This window comes from Triticum aestivum, chromosome 7A (assembly GCF_018294505.1).
Source record: "Triticum aestivum cultivar Chinese Spring chromosome 7A, IWGSC CS RefSeq v2.1, whole genome shotgun sequence".
NCBI lineage: Eukaryota > Viridiplantae > Streptophyta > Magnoliopsida > Poales > Poaceae > Triticum > Triticum aestivum.
In genome coordinates, this window is record NC_057812.1 from 689,024,411 (window position 1) to 689,029,949 (window position 5,539).

Genomic DNA, 5,539 nt, shown 5'->3' on the forward strand with positions numbered 1-5,539 from the left:
CTCTAACCGGAAAATCCTTCACTCCCACCTGCTTTACAAGGGTTTCATGCCACACTATAATGTTTGGACAAGGCACGGAGAAATAGGGGTTATGATGGAAGACGGCGAAAAAGAAGAGTACGACGACAACTATGTGCCCCCTGAATACGGTGATGCTGCAACGGGGGGAGCTGGTGAAGATCAATAGGAACCAGACGATGTGCCCAATGATGTTGCAACGGGTGAAGCTGCTGAAGATCAAGAGGAACCAGATGATGTGCCCGATGATGATGATCTCCGCTGGGTCATTGTCGATGCAAGGACGCAATGCGAAAGTCAAAAGGAGAAGCTGAAGTTCGATCGCATGTTAGAGGATCACAAAAAAGGGTTATACCCCAATTGCGAAGATGGCAACACAAAGCTCTGTACCGTACTAGAATTGCTATAGTGGAAGGCAGAGAATGCTGTGGCTGACAAAGGATTTGAGAAGCTACTGAAAATATTGAAGAAGAAGCTTCCAAAGGATAAGAATTGCCCGACAGTACATACGCAACAAAGAAGGTCGTATGCCCTCTAGGATTGGAGGTGGAGAAGATACATGCATGCCCTAATGACTGCATCCTCTACCGTGGTGCATACAAGGATCTGAACGCATGCCCGGTATGCGGTGCATTGCGGTATAAGATCAGACGAGATGACCCTGGTGATGTTGACGGCGAGCCCCCCAGGAAGAGGGTTCCTGCGAAGGTGATGTGGTATGCTCCTATAATACCACGGTTGAAACGTCTGTTCAGAAACGAAGAGCATGCCAAGTTGATGCGATGGCACAGTGAGAACCGAAAGAAAGATGGGAAGTTGAGAGCACTCGCTGACGGGTCGCAGTGGAGAAAAATCTAGAGAAAGTACTGGGATGAGTTTGCAAAGGATACAAGGAATTTATGGTTTGCTTTAAGCGCGGATGGCATTAATCCTTTCGGGGAGTAGAGCAGCAATCACAGCACCTGGCCCATGACTCTATGTATGTATAACCTTCCTCCTTGGATGTGCATGAAGCGGAAGTTCATTATGATGCCAGTTCTCATCCAAGGCCCTAAGCAACCCGGCAACGAAATTGACGTGTGCCTAAGGCCATTAGTTGAAGAACTTTTACAGCTGTGGAATGGAAACGGTGTACGTACGTGGGATGAGCACAAACAGGAGGAATTTAACCTTAAGGCGTTGCTGTTCGTGACCATCAACGATTGGCCCGCTCTCAGTAACCTTTCAAGACAGACAAACAAAGGATACCACGCATGCACGCACTGTTTAGATGACACTGAAAGTATATACCTGGACAAATGCAGGAAGAATGTGTACCTGGGCCATCGTCGATTTCTTCCGACCAACCATCAATGTCGAAAGAAAGGCAAGAATTTCAAAGGCGAGGCAGATCACCGGAAGAAGCCCGCCATGCGCACCGGTGATCACGTGCTTGCTATGGTCAATGATTTACACTACATAATCTTTGGAAAGGGTCCCGGTGGACTAGCTGTTCCGAATGATGCTGAGGGACACGCACCCATGTGGAAGAAGAAATCTATATTTTGGGACCTACCCTACTGGAAAGACCTAGAGGTCCGCTCCTCAATCAACGTGATGCACGTGACGAAGAACCTTTGCGTGAACCTGCTAGGCTTCTTGGGCGTGTATGGGAAGATAAAAAGATACACCTGAGGCGCGAGAGGACCTGCAATGTTTGCATGAAAAAGACGGCATGCCTCCGAAGCAGTATAAAGGTCCTGCCAGCTACGCTCTTACGAAAGAAGAGAAAGAAATCTTCCTTGAATGCCTGCTCAGTATGAAGTCACGACTGCCTTCTCATCGAATATAAAGGGAATAATAAATATGCCAGAGAAAAAGTTTCAGAACCTAAAGTCTCATGACTGCCACGTGATTATGATGCAACTGCTTCTGGTTGCATTGAGGGGGCTTCTACCGGAAAACGTCCGATTAGCCATTGTGAAGCTATGTGCATTCCTCAATGCAATCTCTCAGAAGGTGATCAATCCAGAAATCGTACCAAGGCTAAGGAGTGATGTGGCGCAATGTCTTGTCAGTTTCGAGTTGGTGTTCCCACCATCCTTCTTCAATATCATGACGCATGTCCTAGTTCATCTAGTAGACGAGATTGTCATCCTAGGGCCCGTATTTCTACACAATATGTTCCCCTTTGAGAGGTTCATGGGAGTCCTAAAGAAATATGTCCGTAACCGCGCTAGGCCAGAAGGAAGCATCTCCATGGGCCATCAAACAGAGGATGTTATCGGGTTTTGTGTTGACTTCATTCCTGGCCTTAAGAAGATAGGTCTCCCTAAATCGCAGTATGAGGGGAGACTGACTGGAAAAGGCACTCTTGGAAGAGACTCAATAATATGCAGGGACGGATATTCTTGGTCTCAAGCAAACTACATAGTTCTACAGAACTCTACCTTGGTGACCCCGTATGTCGATGAACACAAGAACAGTCTGCGCTCCAAACACAAGGAGCAGTGCGACGACTGGATTACATGTGAACACATCAGTACTTTCAGCAGTTGGTTGCAAACACGTCTCAGAGGTGACAACACTGTTTTTGATGAGTTGTGCTTGTTGTCGAGGGGACCATCTTTGACTGTATTGACTTACAAAGGATACGAGATAAATGGGAATACATTTTACACGATCTCCCAAAATCAAAAGAGCACCAACCAAAACAGCGGTGTCCGCTTTGATGCAGCAACCGAGAGAGGAAAGGACACATATTATGACTACATAGTGGACATATGGGAACTTGACTATGGACATGATTTTAAGGTCCCTTTGTTTAAGTGCAAATGGGTCAATCTGTTAGGCGGCGGGGTACAGGTAGACCCATAGTACGGAATGACAACAGTGGATCTGAAAAGTCTTGGGTACACTGACGAACCGTTCGTCCTAGCCAATGATGTGGCACAGGTTATCTATGTGAAGGACAAGTCTACCAAACCGAGAAAAAGAAAAGATAAGGAAGCGAATACATCATACAATGAGCCAAAGCGCCACATAGTTCTTTTAGGAAAAAGGGACATCCTGGGAGTGGATGGCAAGACAGACATGTTTGAAGATTATGAATAGTTTCATGAAATTCCTCCCTTCAATGTCAAGGCTGACCCAAGCATCCTGATAAACAATGAAGATTATCCATGGTTACGGCGCAATAAGCAAATGACACAAGCAAAGAAAAAGTGAAGACTTTCTCCCGCCACGATTATGATGATACGATGCCAACTTTGTAACACACGAACATGCTACCATCGTTCGTTTTGTACATGCCAACTTTCAACTTTTTTAGAGTTCATTTGAAATGCTTTCATGTCTTATGGTTCGGCCCTCGTAATACCATGACCATTAGTCCTTGGCCCATGCCAACTTTCAACTTTCAACTTTCTAAAACTAATGGCACTAACAGAAAGTTTATAATTTTGCTCCTCGCCCCTGGCCCGTGACCATTAGTCCCGGTTTGTGCCACAAACCGGGACTAAAGGGTTGGTCCTCGTTGCGGGCAGAATTTAGTCCCACCTCGCCAACCGAAGGGGCTCACACCGGTTTATAAGCCCTTCCCTCTCTGCCTTGTTGAGCTCCTCTCAAAGTGAAAATAGATGCCCTAATAGAGAAAAGTTTAACCTAAATTCATACTGAATTTCTCTGAAATTCATAGAAATTTACTAGGAATTTAGGTTGAATTTTCTCTATAACCGCATCTATTCTCATTTTTTTAGTAAGTTAATCACAAACTTGTGATTCAAACAATTTTCAAAGAATTCAAATTTTAACTATTCAAATTTGAAAACTAATGGCACTAACAGAAAGTTTATAATTTTTCTAAAACTAATGGCACTAACAAGAAGTTTATAATTTTGCTAACCTAAAAGCAAACAGAATTAAAAATTAAAGCAAAAAATAAAAGAAAATAAATAATGCAAAAAACAAATAAAAAAACAGGAAAAAACTATTTTTATAGTAAAGTTAATCACAAAATAAAGTAAATAAAGCAACAAAGAAAACAAAAAAAGATAAAAAAAGTGTTTTCAAATTTGAAAACTAATGGCACTAACAGAAAGTTTATAATTTTTCTAAAACTAAAAGCAAAAAGAATAAAAAAATAAAGAAAAAAACAAAAGAAAATAAATAAGGAAGAAAACAAAACAAAAAAACTGGAAAAAATAGCAACAATAAGTATTTTGTTGTAAGTAGAAACAAAATAAAATAAATAAAGCAACAAAGAAAAAAACAAAAAAAGTGTTTTTAAATTTGAAAACTAATGGCATTAACAAAAAGTTTATAATTTTTCTAAAATTAAAGCATAAAGAATTAAAAAATAAAGCAAAAAACAAAAGAAAATAAATAAAGCAACAAAAAACCAGAAAAATGCCGCCTACTGGGCGCCCACAGCCTGCATACGACTAGAAACCCATCCAAGGGCCAGGATTCAGGCCCGCAGGAGGCCTAGTAGGCCCACAGGCATAGCAGTGACAATTAGGCCCGTAAGCCTACAATGGAGAGGAGCTCGACAGGGGTGCATCAATGGGTCTTATAAACCACTACGCACCCCTCTCGACTAGCGAGGTGGGACTAAACTTTCGACGCAGCAGCCGCACAAGGCCTTTGGTCCCGGTTGGTGGCACCAACCGGGACTAAAGGGGGGCATTGGTCACGGTTTGTGGCACAAATCGTGACCAATGCCCCCCTTTAGTCCTGGTTGGTGCCACCAAACGAGACCAAAGGCCGCCGCTTCCCGCCCTTTGGGCTGCTGAAAAGAGGCCTGTGGTCTCGGTTGTTGGCACCAACCGGGACTAATGCCCACCTTTAGTCCCGGTTGCTGCCACGAACCGGGACTAAAGGCTCTGCTATATAAGTCTACACTTTGGAAATTTTCGCCAACTGCTCCATTCCCCATCACCGACGCCGCCAGGCTGCTCGTCCTCCTCGTCGCCGTCGCCGCGCCCTGCCCCATCCCCCCGTGCTTGCCGTCGCTATGGCCTGCCCCGTCGCCGTCGGCGCGCCCTGCCCAATCGCCGTCGCCGTGCCCTGTCGCTGTCGTCGTCGTCGCGCCCTCCTGCCCGTCGCCGGCTGCCCTGCCCCGAGCTCGCTGCCGTCCGCCTTGCCCCGGGCCCCGCCTCCTCGTCCCCGTCGCCGTGTGCCGCCCCGAGCCTGCGGCTGTCCCCGTCGCCGTGTGCCACCCTGAGCCCGTCGTCCCCGTCACCGCGTGCCGCCCCGCGCATGCCGTCCCCGTCGCCGGCATCCCCGAGCCCGCCGTCCTCCTTCCCGTCGCTGGCCTCCTCTCCCCGTTGCCGCCCGCCCCTAGTGAGCTCCCCCCTTTCCCATCCCCGTCGCCGACGACGCCACCCATTGCCGCCGCTGCTCTTTGTTTATGGATATGGCTATATATGCATGTATTTTCTCTGCTTATATATGTTCATATATGCAAAAGTTACATTTTTAGAAAATCATCTATATATGTTCAGAAAAGTTCTATATGAATGTGGCTATATGTATGTTCATG